The sequence below is a fragment of the Mauremys mutica genome, chromosome 22 (assembly GCF_020497125.1).
Source record: "Mauremys mutica isolate MM-2020 ecotype Southern chromosome 22, ASM2049712v1, whole genome shotgun sequence".
Lineage (NCBI taxonomy): Eukaryota > Metazoa > Chordata > Testudines > Geoemydidae > Mauremys > Mauremys mutica.
The window spans coordinates 21,814,590-21,836,028 of NC_059093.1; the positions used below are offsets into that span (position 1 = coordinate 21,814,590).

At 49.9% G+C, this 21,439-nt stretch overlaps 1 long non-coding RNA gene across 1 annotated transcript; it reads right to left on the minus strand.

Moving 5' to 3' along the window:
* Positions 1 to 13,182: 13,182 nt before the first annotated feature.
* LOC123354905 lies at positions 13,183 to 17,484 on the minus strand. The gene is made up of 3 exons (XR_006574953.1): positions 17,430 to 17,484; positions 15,182 to 15,308; positions 13,183 to 13,375 (listed from the first exon to the last, which is right to left on the minus strand). It is a non-coding gene; the product is annotated as an uncharacterized LOC123354905 (long non-coding RNA).
* Positions 17,485 to 21,439: the final 3,955 nt, after the last annotated feature.

The window sequence follows — 21,439 nt, forward strand, 5'->3', positions numbered from 1 at the left end:
ACCCCATGCTAGATGATGGGGTTGACCTGCTCTCCGAGAGGGGACTTGGAAATTTTTTCAGCCTGCGTCCCTGGGGGTTGTCCTGGTGGACGAGCGGGGACTGCGTTTTTCTTCCCGCTTGGACAAATATCAATCGGCCCGCTTCCTCCGGCTTAACCAGGCGGCCGAGCGGCTCGCCGTCCTCGGCCACGGAGAGTGACTCCCTCCCCCCACGGTCGTTTGGATCGGGCACACGGAAGTTTTTTTTTTTTCCAAAATTTGCCCAGAGGCTCCGGGAAGTTCTGCAAGGTCACCCCGGTCCCCGGAGCGGAAATTTATTTATTTAGGAAAAAAGGATCGGGCCCTCCGAGACCGGGTCCTCGCCGCCAGGCAAGCCGCCCAGGGCTCACCCTCCTCGGCCGCAGAGAATGACTTTCCCCCCCCGGTCATTTGGATCGGGCTCGTGGAAGGTTTTTTTTTTTTTTTTAAATTCCCCCCCCCCTCAATTTTGCCTAGAGGCTCCGGGGAGTGCTGGTAGGTCACCCCGGTCCCCGGAGGAAAAAAATTAAGGGTTTTTTGTTTCTTTTTTTTTCCCCAAAAATGTGCCCGGAGGCTACGGGGAGTGCAGGAAGGTCAGCCTGGTCCCCAGAGGAAAAAAAAATTTTTTTTTTTAAAAAGGATCGGGACCTCCGAGACCGGGTCCCCACCGCCAGGCAAGCCGCCCAGGGCTCCACGTCCCCGTCCGGAGCTCTGACGGCTGAAGGGAGAACCGGGTTGACCTGGTGGCGGGGAAGGGACTTTGAAAAATTTCCCCCGGCGAGCCCAAGGGACGACTGTTAAGCCTTCCTCCGGACCGTCTGCGGAACGACCGTTAAGCCTCCCTCCCCAACCCCCGGACCCGCCGGGGGTCGACTATTGAGCCTGCCCCCGGACCCGCCGGGGGTCGACTATTGAGCCCCCCTCGGAGGTGCCGAGGAGCGGTGCTGCGCTGCCCTCAGTGTGGGGGGGACCGCCGGCCCGGAAGGCAAACCGGCCACCAGGTCAATCCATCGACACCAATGGGGGTGACCTGGTGCCCCGAAAGCCAACCGGCCTCCAGGTCAACCTGGAGCCCCGGCCGCCGAAGGGAGAACCGGCCGCAGTGGTCCCCGGCCAGCAGGTCAACCTGGAGCTCCGACGGCCGTAGGGAGAACCGGGTTGACCTGCTGGCCGGCCGCAGTGGTACTCGGCCACCAGGTAAACCCGGAGCTCCGACGCCCGTAGGGAGTACCGGGTTGACCTGCTGGCCGGCTGGAGAGATCGCCGGCCACCAGGTAAACCCGGAGCCCTGGACGACGAAGGGAGAACCAGGTTGACCTGCTGGCTGGCTGCAGCGGTCCCCGGCCAGCAGGTCAACCCGGAGCTCCGACGCCCGTAGGGAGAACCGGGTTGACCTGCTGGCCGGCCGCAAGTCCTTCTCGTTCATCCATTCATGCGCGTCACTAATTAGATGACGAGGCATTTGGCTATTTATGTACAGGCTTGACTACCTGCCCTTTCCTGGTTACTTTGTGGTCAGTCCGCAGCCATATCCAGTGTTTAATAAAATTCAATTAATGATTTAAAGTAACAATCACCCATTTTCCAAACATTTAATATAAATAATTAAAACCATATTTTAAAGGACAGATATTAAATAGCACTAATAAAATTAAAATTTAATTTCAAGACATGGAAACTAAAATAACTAAAATTTAATTTAAATTAATTTAATTTCGGCAAGATACACAGAATGGCAACTCTGGGATCTTTACCTGTCACTGAAAACTGCCAACATATCAATTGTAGAATAAAGGACAAGTCTACATATACTTTCTTTAAAATTCTTTCCCCTATCTATTCCAAAACTTAACAACTCATTATTCCCCTCACTCCATTTACCACGCGCTCCCACCACAAACCCAAAGAAGTGGATATTATTAACTCCCGTCAATTCTTTGATCTTAGTCTCTAAATCGAGATAAGTCACCTTCTCCCTATGGGCTTGCTTCAAACTTCCGGCATTATCTTCCCAACGCACAGTGACATCGACCACCACTGCCGTATCTCCTTTTGTATATACGATATCCGGCTTTCTCAATTCTCCCTTCTCATTTCTCAAATGGGGTTCTACAATAGTCTATGAATAGCTTTCCACCCTACCTTTACTACCCTATCTACTAATGCTGAAACCACCCTATGTCTTTTAATTCTTATCTCCTTTGTTTTATAACATTGACCCGAAATATGGGGAATCGTCTCTCTAACTTTACCACACCATCTACAGAGAGCGTTTACTCCTCCTCTTCCTCTCGCTAACGTCTCCCTTGTTGGATATATATTTGCCCTCAATTGAAGTGCAGCAATATATGCAAAGGACTTGATTTTATCCGAGTTCTTAAAAATCGAATTGCTAATTATATCATTCCTAAAATATTTTATGCCAACTCCTTGACATCTCATCCCAGCCCATCTTAAAAACTCCTCCTCTCTCCATTTTCTGGGATGAGGAGTTGCTGCACTAAAGACTATAATTTTATCAACCAAATTTTCACCTGCATATAGATGAGAGATCAATCCATGTGCCCCTAGAAACAATAAGTCGTCTCCATTTTCGTACTAACGTATTTGGGACTTGCACACTAAATTTGGTGAGAGCTAAACCACCATCTCTTACTCTAGAATAAAATAGCCCATCGGTGGTGCATTGTGGTAGATGTAAAATATCTTTAACTATTCTCCTAACTAAAATATCCAAATCATTTAAAATATAAAATGGGGGTTCTATTCAGAGCAAATTATAAAATAACCTTGGTAAAATATAGGTCTGTAAAATCAATAATTTTTGAGCTGGTTTCAACGGAGCCTTATTTAAACTCTCATTCCATTCTATCAATTTCTCCTTAAGTGAGGACCCACCTACACCAATCCATGGATCTATTCGTGCCCCTAAATATTTCTCAAATTCCCCCAGCTGAACATACTCTATCTCCTCACTCCGTATTGTCCATTTACTTTTTGGATTCACTAAATAAGTTTTATATTTAGGTAAAATGTGAAATCCCTTCGTTTTATTCACATTTATCTGAAGATTGGTGTTATTACAGAAACTCTTTAAAATATCCAATTTTTTAACCATCCCTAAATGTGAATTAATTTAAATTTACACGTCATAGGCAAAAGCCAAGGAAGTTAAACTATTTTCTTTAACATATAACCCTCTTCCATCTAATTCTAATTTAGTTAAAAGTGGATCCAAAGCAATATTAAATAAAATCAGGGACAGAGGGTCAACCTTGTTCTACCCCTCTCCTAATTAAAATAGACTCCGAATGTTTATCCCCAACCCACACCCTCGTTGTGCAATTATACAAATCTCTAACAATTTCAATAAAACGTTCATCAATACCGTATCTCTTAAGGCTAGCTATTATATGCCCATGGCCTACTGAATCAAATGCTTTAGCTAAGTCTATAAAGACTATAGCTATTTCATCTCCCTTACGCTTAGCTCCTTTGATCAAATTATCCAATATAGCAATATTTTCCTCACAACCGGGTGCAGCTATAAACCCTTTCTGCCTACTACAAATTTTCACTGCATCTGATAATCTTTTTGCTAATATTTTTGTATATAATCTTACCCATACTGATCCAATTGTTAATGGCCTCCAGGAGGTTAATTTCTTCAATTCCTCCTCATCTTGTGTTTTCGGTATTAAAATTGTTCTATTCTCCTTAAAAACATCTGGGACCTGCCCATTTAAAAACCACATATTGAAAATTTTTGTAATAATTAAGGAGTCTAAATTAAAAATGTCCCTTAAATCACTTACCTTAATTTTATCGGGACCTGGGGCACTATCTTTTTTTATCTCCCTTAAAACATTTCTAACTTCATCCACGGAGATCGGACTCATTAATATATCATTATCCGCCCTCTCCATGGATGAAGGCCACCCAACTATATTCCCATGTCTCGCATTACCTAATATATCTATAAAATGCTTTTCTATTTCACCAATAGGGATTTCACAATTCACTTTATCTGGTTGTCCCATAATAACTCGAGCTAATCTCCTCCTATCCTTATTAAATAATTGTTGATAAAACTTATATTTTGCTTTTTTAGTTGCATACCTTCTAATAGCACTGGACTGCTTCTTCCTTTCACTACCTACTCCCTTGCCTCTACCTTTTATCCTCGTCTCACCTTGTTTATCTCCTCCAAAATTCTTTCCATCTACTAAGGAGAGACATATATTCTCCAATTCAGTCCATCCAAATATTTTAGTTGAATCCTTCTTAAGTAATTCTTCAATTTCTAATAGCCTATTATATCTTTACCCTCTCTACTTTGCTTTCCACACTTACCAATTAAACCCCTAGAATCCACTTCTGGATTCCTTTTTAATGATAAAATATTTTATCTCGGAGGAGGAACATCTAAAATACTTTCTATAATCTGTCCTACCTCAGTCACCTGCTCCTGAGCTATTTCTTGCTTCTTCTTAGCTAACTCTCGCCTTTTATCTGCTATTTGTTTATTACTTTTTATCTTTAATTCACTTTCTATGCATTTATTTATATTTCTTTTCCCCATATATTTCTTCTCTAATAATACAAGTTGTTCAATTTCATCCTCAGTCCATATACGGACTCGGGATGAACCTTCTTTACTTTTACTCCTAACCCTCTCATTTATCCTTTGTTCATTCCTTATAGCCGGGTGTTGGTGTCTACAATGCTGGCTCAAGCCAGATTTAGTATGGAACGCAAGCCCACAGGCAGAATAGGTATGGCTCTTAGACGGGGTATCCACCTCCCTGGGCCTGCACTTAGGGTAGTGGCAAGCGATATTATGATATAGAGAGGCTTTGCCACACTTCTTACACAACACACGTATGGCCTTACTCCTATGTACTCCGGGGTTCAGCGGGACGAACTTGAAATACGCGCCGACCTCATGGTTCTCTTGGTTGTCCGAGGCGGTTTTGGGTGACCCCTTTTGGACATCCACAGGACGACCGCCCACCAGGTCAATCCCATTCTAGCCCATGGGGTTGACCTGCTCTCTGAGAGCAAGGGATTTGGCTATTTCTCACGGGTTCCTTTTTCGAGTTATTCAGAGTGTAAAAACACATCAGGTAGCCCGTCCACTCAGTTTTACCAAATCCAGTGAGCGATCATGAGGTGTTATAATCATCACAAGATTCCCAGGAAAATTAGGGGCGTATATAGCTTGGCTAAGATATAGATTAGAGAAAAAGTATAAAACACAAGGGACAGAACCTCATGGAACAGTAGTTCTATTGTTTCTCCCTAAGTTCTCAAAAATTCTAAGTATATCTAGAGAGTACAATATAGTCCTTTTACTAAAAAGTTTGTCATCTAAAGAGACCGGCCAATCTGACATACCTAGAGCTACTAAAACTTTCTCACTGAATTTTGACCATTTCCCCCTAATACCTAGAGAGAACCCATAATATTCTATTTCCATAGCTCCAGTTAGTTCTCTTATCTGACTTGTTAGATCTTCATAATATTTCATCTTCTCCATAGCAGCGTCTTCAAATACCTTCTCTTTATATTCGAATCGGACGGTGACATCCACGACTAGGGCTTTTTCTCCTTTAACAAAAATAAGGTCAGGTTTTCTCAGTTCCTTTCCCATGGTATTCAGATGTGATTCCACATGGATGACCCATTTTAATTTTCGAGCTTCCCGTTTCAGCATACTACATAATTTATTATGTCTTCTAATATGGGCTTCTTGTACTGCCGGACATTGTCCTAAGATGTGTGATAGAGATTCATATAGTGCAGAACAATGTCTGCATCGCTACCCACAGTGCAACGCTCCAGAAATCGATGCTAGCCTCGGACCGTGGATGCACACCACCGAATTAATGTGCTTAGTATGGCCGCGTGCACTCGATTTTTTATAATCTGTTTTACTAAACTGTTTTATGTAAAATCGGAATAATCCCGTAGTGTAGACATACCCTTATTTGTCTACCACGTCCTAGATATTCTCTAGTAGGATATACATTAACTTTAATTTTGAGAGCCAGAAGGTACTGACGTTCTGAGAAACCGCGATGGTATTTCATCCTGACGTTGCTTATTGTATCATAATCAAAATGTTCTAGTCCACTTCCTTGACAAGGCAGGTCTTTCCAATGAGTGAATTTGATTTTCCTCCAATTACATGGGGTTGGATATATCTTCCTTGGGGCTGGTTTTTCCCATTCATTGAGACGTTCCAATGTATGCTGAGGCAATCTATAGTCAATGAATACTGGATTGTTATTTTAGGGGTTTTGTCCTCCTTTCCTCCGGCAATCTTCCACAGATTTTGGTATTCTTCTTCAATATTATTTATTAATGTGATATTCTTGATTGTTATATCATCCGAGTTGGCAATCCTATGCAATCACCGTGCTTGGATTGAAGGAATAAGGCTAGCGAGTTTTGTCACATCTCTTGTTCTGGCATATATAAAACCATTACATGTATCCGCTGGAAGATGAAGCCATTGTTTCACCATGTTTCTAATGTTATTGTCCAATGAAGATAAAGACTTTTTAGTCTCAGTATGATCAGCCATATAGATGATTCTAGGTACTGTGTATACATTTAACATTGTTAACTTCTGAGAAGGCTTTAATGGAGCTTTTTTAAGTCTTTCAAGCCACATGTTGAGTTTTTCAGAAAGTAGAGGATTAGAAAACCCGGTCCATGGGTCAACTTTGAGTCCCAGATATTTTTCAGACTCACCAGGGAGAATCATGTTCAAATTATCTTTGTTTATCTTCCAAGCGTCACAATTGTTAATAGTATGTGAGTCGTGAGTGGGGCTTACAAAAAACCCATAGCACTTGTTAACTTGTATTTTTAGGCCAGTTAATCCACAGAAGGTTTCCAAAATCCCAATGTTTATATTCATATCCTCCCAGGTATCACTAAGCAAGACCAAATCGTCTGCAAAGGCCAAAGATGTTATCTTATTTATCCCAAAGGAGAATCCTATATGAGTCTTCTCTAGCGTTGTAATTAGAGGGTCAAGCGGAAGATTGAACAATAATGGAGAGATGGGATCTCCTTGCTTAACGCCAACTTTTATTGCAATAGATGATAAAGATTCTTTTCCGACTTCAATATAGGTGTGGACATTCTTATAAGAGTCACTGATGATATCCACCATATGCTGGTCCAGGCCCCTTTCTCTCAGTACCCACATGATATGATCATGCAATACTGTGTCAAATACCTTGGCAATATCAACAAATACCACTCCTAATGATTTTTTGCATTTCTTAGCTTGGTTTAGTATTATATGGAGAATTTTAAGATTCTCCAAACAGCCGAACATGGCAATAAATCCCCTTTGTCGTGCGTTCAATGGGCATGCCTTCATAAGTTGATTTGATATTATTCGCGAAATAAGCTGAAGCACAATGGATCCAATAGTCAATGGTCTCCAATTCCACAAGTCTTTTAAGGCTTCAGAATCTGTTGTTTTAGGGATCAACAGCTAACAGCAGTTTTTTATGCCATCGGGAATTATTCCTGTGATCAAGTATTAAATAGTTTCTCCAGTGCACTGCCATCCGGATCTATTAAGAGTTGTGGCAAACTGGGAATGTTCTTAATGTTTTCTCTGAATTCTGTGTTGGTGGCTGTAGGAGGGGGGGTGCATGTGGGGCTGGGGCTCGACCCTCCCTGGGGCTGAGGGGAGCCACACCAGCCCGCCACACGTACTCAGGTCAGGCCCCTTGCTTCGGGGCAGCGACGATAATACCGAGTCAGTTCGGGCTCAGGCCTCCAGCTGCAAGGCTGAGCAACAAAAAGTCAGTGGAGCTCAGGCCCTCTGGTGCAGGGGCTGAGCAACAACACAAAGTTCAGGGAGCTCATGCCCTCTGGTGCAGGGGCTGAGCAGACAAACAGTTTAGTGTATAGGCCCAGGCCCTTACGCCTGAGCGTTGAGGTGAGGGGGAGACTGCCACCTGTGAGAGGGGTGGCAAGGGGGACGCAGGCCCACCCACTCCTCTGCGTGCCAGCCCGGGGCCCTAGCAGCGGCGTGGATCCGCTGCAGTCAGTGGGGATCCTGGCCGCAACACACTGACATAGGCTCAGGTATATCTGCAGCCTGACCGGGGTCGGCTACCCCCGGGTCACTTCCAAACTCCCCCTCATTGGGTACCTGTCTTCCGCCGGCGTCGTCCGGTGGGTCCCAGGCCATGGGTTCCTCAGGATACCGGGCGTGGGGAAGTTCAGCCCACTCCTCGGGAGGTCAGATGTGGAGAAGTTCAGGCGGCTCCTCTGGGTGACGAGCACAGCACGGGGCAGGCTGGGCCAGGAGTCAGCTCAGGCACCAGCTTCTGCCCTCTCTGGCAGCCTGCTCCCAACTGAACGCTGAGGCCAGGCTTTTATACTTCCTGTCCCGTCCTCGCTACAGTGCCTCGGTGTCCCCTAGGAAGTTCTTAATATCTAGGTGGTGGACTAAGGTTGTGTGATTGCTGCAGAGCAATGGGCCACTGCACCTAAATGCCTGGCACTCTGTCTCCTAGCAACTGATGGCCTGGGCCCCTTCTCTGCAAAGGTGCCAACTGAAGGTGTTGGAGACAGAGGTCAGGTGACCTCCTGGCCCGGGAAAGGAACTGAGCAGAGAAAGCGAGGCATTTTAAAACATTGACAAATCAGATTAAAGAACTGACTTCATTGGCCCCAGTCAAATACTATGGTTTCCCTCTAGGAGCAAGAGGGAAATGGCTGAAGATCAATGCGAAAGTCCTTTCAGCCTGGGCATGCCAGAATACCAACAAGGAAGAACTGCCAGGCTTTTTAGTCAAAGGGCTCTATTGCATTCCCTAGATATTATTAATACCTTTGTTAGCATGGGAGAGAATAAATAAAACCACTGTTCCATGAAGTTCTGTCCTTCATGTGCAGACTTTCCTTTCTCTTGACTTGTTGTTCAAACTATATACCCGCCCACCTTCCATGGGAATCTTGTAAGGATTATAATAATTCATGACCACTCACACTGGACACGGCACCTGTCAGGCTCGGTTGGGCATGAGTGGCCGGTCCCTGATGGTTGCGCTAGAAATTTTTCTAAGTCCCCATTCAGCCACCAGGTCAACCCCAGTCCTGTAGTTTTGGGGGCTGTGGGTCCCCTGTGGAGGAGGATGCACACTTGCTATCCAGGCCGGCCAGGCCAGGCCTCACCTGGGGGGCAGCTAGAGGATTCGGGGTGGCTCTATGGGCCAGCAGCTGGGCATAGAGGGTCGTAGCAATTCCGGGTGTGTCCATCCCAGGGCCAGGGTTGCCTCCTGCAACCTTGGGGGCTGTGGGTCCCTGGTGGAGAAAGCTGGGGGGAGCTGGACACCCACTGCCCAGCCTGCTAGGCCAGGCCTTGCCAGGGTGGCCGCTGGAGGATTTGAGGTGGTTCTGCGAGCCAGTAGCTGGGTACAGGGGGGAGTCAGAGCAACTGATACTGATCAGATCAAGCAGTTCTGCAGTGCTCCAAGCAGGATAGCATTTGCTGCGTGGAGCCCCACTGGTCAGCTGGGAAGATGGGATGTGAATACTCCATGCTGAGCAAACAGGAAGGGGAATTTCAAAAGTTCCTGGGCCTTTAAAGGGGGAGGGGCAGAAGGTGTTTACCCGGCTGCAGGGCAGCAGAGTTGAAACTGCTGACTAGAGGGGTCAGGATAGGCATTGAGAGGCGCCTTCCAGAGGCCAATCACAGCACTAAAATAAAGCACAGTGTCTACACTAACACTTTGGTGACAAAACTTTTGCATAAAAACCCTTACGACTCCCATCAAAGTGGTTTTATCATGTCACTGAAACTGAGGAGTTCCATTGCCAAAAGTGGCTTTGCACCTCTGTAGACAAGGCCTTAGGTGCAGCATGGGAGAATGACATTTGTTATCTGGCCAATAGAAGTCAGAGTTTTACTGCCTTAAAATTTCAGAAAAAAAAAAATCAGACCCAAGCCATGTGCGGTGGGGAGACTGGTGGGGGTTTCTGTGGTTTTGTTTTTCACATTTTAAATGTCCTTGATCATTTTGATGAGGAAATTGTTTGTACAAAGCCAAGAAAAAATAAAAATGTGCACAGGAGTGAGCGGGTTTCTGAGCGCCAGGGTAGGGGTGGAGAGTTACATGCAGGGGGTTTCGGGGATAAACTAGAGGCTTTTGCTGCAGCACAGAGAGAGATTTTGCTATTTCATTTTTCCCAAGTGACAAGTCCCCCACATTGCCCCCTTGCTGCTGCTGCCCCATCTCAGACCCCATGGTCACCCCAGCTGTAGTTCAGTAGGCGCTCAAACCGTATTAGACATCAGAGAATCAACACAGGGAGCGACCCGATAAATGCTGTGAATGCGGAAAAACCTTTGCTCGGCTCTGAACCCTTAGTAATCATCAGAGGACCCACACAAGGGAGAAACCCTATGGATGCCCTAGGGAAACAGTTCTGTCAGAGCTCAGCCCTTATTTGTCATCCGAGAAGCTGCAAGGGAGTTAAAGACCATAAAAATCTTGTCTAGATTTTGTTTTCCTTTTGCTAATTCCTACACACTGAACTTTAAGGCACCATTTGTCACTGTGGTCTCTCAAGTCCCTCACCTGCATTGTTTGCTTTTCAATTTTGCAGCTCACCTTTCCTTGGGATGAGTCCCACACTCTCATTCACTCCTTTGTGCCATGTCATGGAGGTGGGTGTCCCTCCAATAGGAATGTCCATCAGCTCCAGGGAGGGGGAACCAAGAGTAACTTCAACTAGGTACATGGAGGTTAAATTTACCTGGATCTTGACTGCACTAGGATTTGCCATGGAGTTAGCTAGCTTGAGTTCACTATCCTGATATAAAAGCAGAGATAAATGGTGGCGGGGGGAGGGGGGGGGAAGATTAGCTGTGTTAGTCTGGATCTGTAAAAGCAGCAAAGAGTCCTGTGGCACCTTATAGACTAACAGACGTACAGGAGCATGAGCTTTCGTCGGTGAATACCCACTTCGTCGGATGCATGTAGTGGAAATTTCCAGGGGCAGGTATATATTTGCAAGCAAGAAGCTAGAGATAACGAGGTTAGCTCAATCAGGGAGGATGAGGCCCTCTTTTAGCAGTTGAGGTGTGAAAACCAAGGGAGGAGAAACTGCTTTTGTAGTTGTCTAGCCAGTCACAGTCTCTTTAATCCTGAGCTGATGGTGTCAGATTTGCAGATGAACTGAAGCTCAGCGGTTTCTCTTTGAAGTCTGGTCCTGACGTTTTTTTGCTGTAGGATGGCCACCTTAAGATCTGCTATTGTGTGGCCAGGGAGGTTGAAGTGTTCTCCTACAGGTTTTTGTATATTGCTATTCCTAATATCTGATTTGTGTCCATTTATCCTTTTCTGTAGAGACTGTCCAGTTTGGCCGATGTACATAGCAGAGGGGCATTGCTGGCATATAATGGCATATATTACATTGGTGGACGTGCAGGTGAATAAACCGGTGATGGTGTGGCTGATCTGGTTAGGTCCTGTGATGGTGTCGCTGGTGTAGATATGTGGGCAGAGTTGGCATCGAGGTTTGTTGCATGGATTGGTTCCTGAGTTAGAGTTACTATGGTGCAGTGTGCGTTACTGGTGAGAATATGCTTCAGGTTGGCAGGTTGTCTGTGGGCAAGGACTGGCCTGCCACCCAAGGCCTGTGAAAGTGAGGGATCATTCTCCAGGGATGGGTTGTAGATCCCTGATGATGGGTTGGAGGGGTTTTCACTGGCCATCACATACAGCCCCAGCTGAGTCCTGTTGGTTTCTTTTTCGAGTTTGTCTTGCAGTAGGAGGCTTCTGGGTAAATGTCTGGCTCTGTTGATCTGTTTCCTTATTTCCTCATGCGGGTATCGTAGTTTTGAGAATGCTTGGTGGAGATCTTGTAGGTATTGGTCTCTGTCTGAGGGGTTGGAGCAGATGCGTTTGTACCTCAGTGCTTGACTGTAGACAATGGATTGTGTGGTGTGCCCAGTATGGAAGCTGGAAGGCATGAAGGTAGGCAGGACTGAATCTCCATTAGACAAAGCTTAAAGAACGGAATGACCGGGAGTCATTCCCAGTTTTGCCCAGGCGCCCCCGGCCAACCTCAGCGAGGCCAGCCAGGAGCACTCATGGCATGACGACGACGGATACCAGTCATATTGCACCGTCTGCCATTGGGAAGGGAAGGCGATGCTGCTGTGTAGCGCTGCAGCACCACATGTGCCAGCAGCATCCAGTAGACATAAGGTGACATTGAAAAAAGGCGAGAAACTATTTTTTTTCCCTTTGCTTTCACCGGGGGGTGGGGGTGGCTGACGACATATACCCTGAACCACCCATGACAATGTTTTTGACCCTTCAGTCTTTGGGAGCTCAGCCAAGAATGCAAATGGTTTTCGGAGAGTGCAGGAACTGTGGGATAGCTAGAGTCCTCAGTCCCCCCTCCGTGAGTGTCCATTTGATTCTTTGGCTTTCCGTTACGCTCGTCTCAGCTCCTTAAGTTTCACGCAGCACTGTGTTGAGTCCCTGTTGTGGCCTCTGTCTATCATAGCCTTGGAGATTTTTCCAAAATTTTGTCTTTTGGAACGGAGTTCTGATAAAACTGATTCATCTCCCCATACAGAGATCAGCTTCAGTGTCTCCCGTACAGTCCATGCTGGAGCTTTTTTTTCATTCTGGGACTGCATGGTCACCTGTGCTGATCTGCGCTCCACGCTGGGCAAACAGGAAATGAAATTCAAAAGTTCGCGGGCCTTTTCCTGTCTACCTGGCCAGTGCATCCGAGATCAGATTGCTGTCCAGAGCAGTCACAATGGTGCACTGTGGGATAGCGCCCGGAGGCCAATACCGTTGAATTGCAGCCACACTAACCCTAATCCGAAATGGCAATATCGATTTCAGCGCTACTCCCCTCGTTGGGGAGGAGTACAGATATCGAAATTAAGAGTCCTTTATATCGATACAAAGGGCTTCGTTGTGTGGACAGGTGCAAGGTTAATGCGATTTAACGCTGCTAAATTTGATAAAAACTCGTAGGGTAGACCAGGCCCCCCACTCAACACACGTGTTATTTCTCTCTCCCCTGGGGATTCTCTGCTGGGCCGTGGTTTCCTTGAGAAGTCGAAGTTCTCCGATAATAAACAGAATAACCAATGCTACACCAACCTTCTGCATTGCCTGGTTTCCCTGCCACCTCTCTGGAATGTGCTGACTCTCACAGGCTTTTCCCTGATCACAACTCCTGGACACACTCCCTTTGCATCTTTGCAATAATGTGCCATGTGGTTCCACTTCCTCATCATCTTCCTGTTGAGAATTCTGCTCCATGGTCTCACTCCCCAGTCCAGCACCTGCTGGTACGCAGAAAGAAAAACCATCACAAACAGGAATGGAAAGGGGAGAACAAAGTGGAATAACAGCTAGAGATGAAAAAAAAAATCAGGGACTGAAGTTCCCCAAACTCTTCCCCAAAGGAGAGAGAGGAAGAGATGAATTCTTCAGCCAGTTCCCACCCAAATACTCAGGCAGAAGGAAGTGCAGGGAGGGAGCTACTGCCAGGAGTTAGTCAGAATGGATAGGAAGTAGGGCTGTCAATTCATTGCAGTTAAACCAGCCTGAGAAGGGGCCAGAATTTACCAATGTACATTGCCAAAGAGCCACAGCAATACATCAGCAGCACCCCCATAAGCTTCCTCCCCCAAGCTCCCAGCACCTCCCACCAACGGATCAGTGCCCCCCCTCCCTCCCCACACCTCCCAATCAGCTGTTTTGTGGCATGCAGGAGGCTCTGGGGGGCAGGAGGAGGAGAAAGGGCATGGCAGGCTCAGGGGAGGGGGCAGGAAGGAGTGGAGTGGGTGCAGGGCCTGTAGCAGAGCCAGGGGTTGAGCAGTGAGCACCCCCAGCACATTGGAAAGTTGGCACCTGTAGCTCCAGCCGCAGAGTCGGTGCCTAGACAAGGAGCCACATAGTAACTTCTGAAGAGCCGCATGTGGCTCCGGAGCCACAGGTTGGCCACCCCTGGTCTAGATAATACTTAGTCCTGCCATGAGTGTAGGGGACTGGACTAGGTGACCTCTCTAGGTCCCTTCCAGTCCTATAATTCTATAAACTACATTGAAGCACAGTTAAGGTTGCCTAGTGCTGCCTCTGCCCTTCCAGTATGTGGAGAGTGGTGAAAGTTAAACATCTGAGAACCAGTAAATGAAGAACTACCCACCACACCTGCAAAAGGAAGCTTAGCTCTGCCCCTATTCCCTAACCTTGGGGCTAGCAAATGTCACTGGGAATAGGTCAGTAAGGGTGGAGCAACGGTTTACCAACTAACCGGGGGAAATTTGGCACTTCCATCTCTTGAAGTCTGCAACTCAACACTGGATGCCTTTCTGGAAGATATTTTCATCAAAACACAAGCTATTCAGCTCACTACAATGGTAACTGGATGAAAGTGTATGGCTTGTATTATATGGAAGGTCAGACTAGATGACCTAATAGTATCTCCTGGCCTTAAAATGTACTGATCAATGATCAAAAGAAGGAAGACTAAGAACATGCCATTATTTGTGTTGCGTCAGCTGTAGTTTTACATGAACAGTGGAGGGAACAGTTGGAGCAACTTGGCAGAGCTGGGACTGTGATAAGAAGAGAGGTGTGTGTGAATCTCGAAGGAACAGGTATTCCTCATGTCAGTGCTTAGTGTTGTAGGTTGTGTCAATGAAGGTGCACAAGGGTGTGTTCTTGTCACGAGGGTTGTCAGCATTCTGGTGGTATATGTGCTAATGGCCTCCAATACTCAATGGGGGTAAGTGAAGGAATCCTGAGTGCGAGGGTAAAGGGGTGGTGACATTAGGAAAGTCTGAGATGGATAGTGAGCAGCAGACTCAGTGTTTGAGTGCAGGCCAAGCGTAGGTAGCTTCTGTTCCCTGCACTGGACCTAACCAAGTTTTGCCTTAGCAAAGAGAAGGTGTTGGGCTTTGTGTTATCCTGCTCCTGAGCTCTGCCCCAAAGTGTTGTGTGGCGGGCGGGGCAAAGTGCCAGTATGTGTCATTGGCCTGTTGGAGTGTTGCTGAAACAGGGCAGAGTAGAGGTCGCATTGTGGGGTCTTGTGAACCTCAACTCTTCCTTCTCCTTCTAATAACCGAGGGGACAGGAATCCTTACCCAGCGAGGTCACGTTCTCATAGTTCTCCTTCATGACATCTCTGTGGACCGCTCTCTGAGCGGGGTCCAGCAGAGCCCACTCTTCTTCGGTGAAATACACAGCCACCTCCTCGCAGGCCATTGGCCCCTGAAAGAGCAAGAGCCCCTCACTCAGTACCTGCTGCTTACTGACAACCCCACTGCTCACAGGGGAGGGGCCAATCACTTGGAAGCTGTGGGAGGCAGGCAGGCAGCATAGTTCCACCCACACCCCATCACAGGACAGCAGCCAGGAAGCATCAAGGGGAGGGAAGACAAAGAGCACCCCCACTCCTCCCAGCAGAGAGAGGGGGCAGGAGTCTTCCCATTCCTCACTCACCTACTAGCCAGAGGCTGGGACAGGAGATGGAGCCCGCAGCAGGGTCCAGGGACAGCTCCCTGGTGTGAATGGCAACACCCTCCTCACTGCCAGCAGCCGGATGGGAGGGGATGGGGTGTCTCCCCAGGGCCTCACTGGTGGGTGCCCCTTTAGATCTCACTACTGCCTCTGGCTAGTAGGTTCAGGCTCCAGTACTGAAGTCTGGTAAGTTTCCCTAGCCCCATACGGGGGGGGGGTGGGGGGGGGTGTTTCCTGCTTGACTAATTAGGGAATTCCCACCCACAAACCATAGGGGGCTGGTGCTGGGATCTAGGCACCACAGTAAACAAATCTCGGCAGATTTATCACACCCTGTCCCCCTCCCTTCCTCCACCTTGTGGCTTTCCTACCCCCTCCCGCTTCCAGACCAGCCCCCTTCGACGTGCCCACTGTGATGTTACTGACATGAACTGTGACCGTATAGATCACCGCTGCAACCAGGGGCCTATGGCTGCACCAGGTCTTGTACAGGGGAGGTCCAGTGGGGTGTCTATGGAAAGGTTGTAGTTTGCTGGTTATGATTATGCTGCCTGTATGTGTGTATCATTTTTGTATTTGAAGTTATGAATATTGGCCATGCACTTGTATCTCAATGTGTTTCATCTTAAGTAGCCTCAGTGAAGCGTTTGGTCAGTTTCTTGAGAACGGGCACTCAGGCCTTGGCTACACTTGCGAGTCATAGTGCAATAAAGCCACCCACAGCGCTGTAACTCACTCTCCGTCCACACTGGCAAGGCACATGCAGCGCTGCATCTCCGTGGCTACAGCGCTGCAGGTACTCCGCCTCTCCGAGAGGAATAACAGCTGCTGCGGAGTGGCTGAGACGCTGCCGCTCCAGTGTAAACAGGGAGTAACCTTATTACGCAGTGATTGACCCCCAGAAACTCCCCATAATCCTTTTAAGTGAAGGTTCCTCTCCTTGTTTTGTTGTGATGCCTCTCTTTGTTTTGTTGTGAACTCCGGGCTCCGGGAGCTGCTTGTCAAAAAACCAAACACAGCTCCTGTTTGCTGTGAATGAGTAGAGGGAGGCAGGGGGGCTCCCTTTGGAACACCCACAGCTAATGTTTGCTTGAAGAGAGAGGCAGCGGGGGGAGGAGGGAAGCTGCTTATCTGGTCTGTGAGAAAAAAACAAACAGCTGCTGTTTGCTTTCAGTGAGAGAGGGGTGGAGGAGGGAGGGGGTCGGAACTTGCAAGGCAGGGTGCTGACACTCTCAGCAGTCCAAAACCCCACTCTCTCTCCCGCCACGCTCCCTGTCACACTCCACCCACCCCCCTTTTGAAAAGCACGTTGCAGTCACTTGAGTGCTGGGATAGCTACCCATAATGCACCGCTCCCAATGCCGCTGCAAATGCGGCCACACCAGTGTGCTGTCAGCTGTCCGTGTGGACAGACTACAGCGCTTTCCCTACTCGGCTGTACGAAGGCAGGTTTAACTCCCAGCGCTGTACAGCTGCAAGTGTAGCCATACCCTGAGTGTCTGTGTGATAAGTAACCCTGGCCCAGCAGCCCTGACTCCAGCAGTCTGCCTCTCACACCCCAAGCACATTCTGGTTTGGGGGGAGTAGGCTCAGTGTTTGAAGAGAAGGGCAGGGGTAGGAACCTTCTGTTCATTATGCTGGACCTAACCCCCAGTTTCACTTGAGCAAACACGAGCTATTTGACACTGTGCGATACTGCTCCTGTGCTCTGTTCCCAAAGTGTTCTGGAGAGGGGGTGGGGAGGGTCCTCTGTGTCACTGGCATATTGGGGTGATGCTGAAACAGGACAGAGTGGAGGTAGCATTGTGGGGCTGGCATGAACCTTATCTCTTTTTTTCCCCTTGCAAGAACTGAGGGGACAGGAATCCTTACCCAGCGAGGTCACATTCTCATAGTTCTCCTGCATGACGTCTCTGCAGAGGGCTCTCTGAGCAGGGTCCAGCAGAGCCCACTATTCCCTGGTGAAATACACAGCCACCTCCTCGAAGGTCACCGGCCCCTGAAAGAGCAACAGCCCAACACTCAGTACCTGCTGCCCCACTCACAGCCCCACTGTTCATGGGGCAGGAGCCCATCAAAGGGAAGCTCTGGGTGGATTGCAGTCAGAGTCCAACTCCCACCCTGCTCAGAGCATCCAGGAAACACCAGGGTGAGGGGATGAAGAGAGAGCCCCCCTTGTCTCTCCCAGCAGATCCATCACACCCCTACTAGCCACTGACCGATAGAGGAGATGGACCTCCTAGCCGGGTCCAAGGAGAGCTCCCTGGTAGGAAGCCCAACACCCTCCCCATTGTGAGGAGCTGGATATGAAGGGAGGGGAATCTCCCTCAAGCCTGACTGGTGGGTGCCCCCTTCATATCTCACAGCAGCCGCTGGTTAGTCAGGTCAGGCTCCAGCACTGGGAGTCTGGTCAGTTTTCCTAGCTCCGTGTAGGTGGGTTATTTTCTGTTTCACCAATTAGGACATTTCCACCTCCAAACCTTATGGGTCTGTTCCTAGAATCTAGGCTCCTTATTAAACAACTCCCAGCAGGTTTGCCACACTCTGTCCTCCTCCCTTTCCCACCTTATGCATTTCCTGCCCCGCTCCAACCTCCAAACCAGACTGTGCAAACCTTCCCATCTCCGCTGTATTTGCTGTCCCTCTCCCTCCTGCAGGAACCCACCAGCAACCCCCAGACAATCCCTACCTCAACAGGCTCCTCTGCAGCCATTTCTCTCCCCTGTCCCACAGGAGGATGGGATGAGCTGGAATGAAACATGGACGTCATTCTGCAGCCCGGGAGGGTGAGAAGGGCAGTTGTGGGGGTTACAGAACAGGCTTTAGTTAATTTCACATCACAATTCCCCCAGGCCCTTTCCCTGCAGACGGACATCCTAGATTCTGCCATGCTGGGAAATGCTCAATCTCTTTATTACAGTGTAGACCTGGCCCCTCCTGCCAGGCTAAGCCCACACAGACATTTTTAACCTCCCTTCTCCGTCCCTCCATCCCGTAACAAAGTCTCTGAACACAAGGCTAGAAAAGAGCAGAACCCAAGGAGTCACTGTGGGGGATTCCCTCGGACACTGACCCCACAGCAGCCACACCCCAGCAGGAGGGATATGGAGTCAGGAACTGGCTTTTCCTCTGTCTGATCCTCGTCTTTTCAACAGGAAAGTGACTCTACCCAGGGTGCAGTAATACATCTGTCTGGGCAGATAACAGATCTGGAAAACTCTCTCCAAACTCTCCTCTCCCACGGCCTCTTTCAGGCTCTCTTTTTCCTTCTCTCTCCTTTTCCCTGTTCCCTCTCCTTGCCCATCGGATAGGAAAGTCCCATTCCTGGGTAGTTTGCTCCCCCATGGCTGGATTTGCTCCTGCAATTGCTAACGGGAGAAGAAATGACCCGGGGAAGGGGGGGGGGGGCTATTTGTGTAGAGTCATTTTAAGGCCAGACCCCAGCATTTTCCCTTCGTTTCCTTCAGTTACTTGGAATGTTTGGCTGAGAACTTAGTACTAACAGGGCTACCCTAGGGGGGCTGGTACTAGCTGGAGAAAGTCATCCCCTGGGCCGGGCAGAGAAGCAGCTTTAATTAAGGTCACATCCCAGCACAGAGCCCCGCTGGGGGAGCAGCAGCTGCTAAGCCTGGTCTCCCAGATCACAATGGAGGCTGCAGCGACTGCCCCAGGAAGCTGAACCCCAATATCCTGAGCAGAGAGGGACAGAGCGTTTGAGCAGCTTCCCTACTTTAGCTCTCTGGGGAGAGCAGCTAATCAGAGCCCCTCCTCACAGGGAGAATTGCTGATCTCATTTGTCCCACTGTCCATCCAGAGTCACTCCTTGTCTTTCCATGCAGTGACTCTGGATTAACAATGGTCTCAATGAAACCAGATTTCAGGAAGAAGGAGTCCAGAACGCTGTGGAAGAGACCATTCTGTGGCATTTCTAGCCCCCTTCCCACCTGCCTCACCCCCCAGATCTAGGGCAAGGACTGGGGGCACGAATTTTCCAAACGGAACTGAAGTTCCTGCAGTTTTCAAAAGAGGAAAAAAGCAAAATCTGTGATTTCACACTAACAGTGTCTGATAAGTGGATAGAAAGTTATCACAGTGATGGGGCATGTGGCTGGAGAATGCCAGGCAGTGCCTGGAGCCAGGGCTCTGGCACAAGTTGATCAGAGAGAAGTATCATGGTTAGTAGCAGTTCCCAGAGCCCCCAGCCAGGGGCTCCAGCCAGACCCCAAACAGGGTCCCACCTGGGATGCATTCCCCCCCCCCCCCCCGAGTCCCTTGCCAGGGGCCCCAAATACCCCTCAAAGCCCCACCGGGCAGGGAATCCCCACCAGACTATGGCTGCCAGGTTGGGAATCCCAAAGGGTTCCCCCCACTAACAGCCTCCAGCAGCCAGGGACACCCCCCGCCCCCAAGGGAACCCTCCACTGGGAACTCAGTCCCTCACTGTCTGCCTAGGAGCAACCCCCCGCCCCCAAGCAGGATCTGCCCTGCCATTTGTCTGGGACCCCCTGATGCTTTACAGTGGGACCCCCTGATGCTTGCCTGGCATCCCCTGACCTAGTGCCAGGGACCCCCCCCACCCCCAGCTCTGTCCCCTGAGCATGGCAACGAACCCAGGAGCCAGCGGGGGAAGCCCAGACAGAGCCCCTGGCACAGCATCAGGCTCCCTCTAACCCCCTGTCCCGCCTCCCCAAGAGACGCCCACCCCGGCTGTTCTGCAGCCAACAGACCCCCAGCGATACCCACCTCCAGGACCCAAAGCCTCAGGGCTGGGCACTTCAGAACCCACCAACCTCCGAGGCGGCTCCGCGGCTTCTCCCAGGTTCCCCGGGGCAGAGTCACGTGCCCCCCCCCCGGGGTCTCTCACTCACCGGCTCACACGGAGACGGCAGCAGCAGCTTTATTCTCCCGCCCCCAGCGGGGCTCACACGGAGCATGCGCAGTTTCAGCTGCTGACCCCTCCCTCACCCGGGCTGGAGACGGCGGACGCGGCCCCGCGGCAGGCTGGGAGAGTTAGTTCCGGACTCTCCCTGGAGCGGAAGTGACGTCGAAAAGGTAGGCGGAGTTGGAGCGCGAACGCGCGCGGAGCGCTGCGGTTCTGCCTGGCTCGTGCGGGGCCGTTGGAGCCTCTCCCGGGCCGGAGAAGGTTTGTGCCGCTGGGGCTCTGGGCATGCGCAGATCGCGGCGGGAGACCTTCATTAACCCCCCCGTGCCCGGCCCGGGCCCCGCCCCCGCTGCGGAGCTGCAGCCTCCAGGTCCCGGCGCGAGCCCGGGGGCGGGGCCGGGCGGGCTGGGAAAGGGGCGGGGGGAAGTGTCGGTGCAGCCCGGACATGGCCGGGGGGGGGGGGGAGGAGCCGGTGACCCCCGAGGAGCGGGGAGAGAAAGGGGGGGGCTGAGACCCCCTCGGATTTACCGCTGCCCCCCCCGTGGGGACCCCCCGCCCCCTTTCTCCCCAGAGAGCCACGAGCAGCCCCCCAGGGTGACCCCCCCTCCCCGAACCCCTGAGAAGTTCCCTGTCCCCCCCCCCGACTGTGCCCCATTTTCTCTCCCCTTCGCCAGTGTCCAGCTCTCCCTGGGGCTGGGGGGGCTCTGGGGGTGTCTGGGCCCCTGGCCAGGGACTCTGGGGACTGGGGGCCAGGGAAGATCTGGCAGGACCCTGGCTGGGGCTGTGGGGGTGTCTGGGGCCCCAGCTGTGGGGTCTGGGCTCTGTGTACTGGGGGGTGTCTGGGGGCTGCTGCTAACCCTGATCCTGCTCCCGGATCAGTTTGTGCCACAATCCTGGCTCCAAGCGCGGCCAGGCAGCCCCCAGCCAGGCCCACTCACCCTGGTAACTTTCTATCCACTTACCAAACACTGTCAGGTGAAATCACAGATTTTTCTTTTCT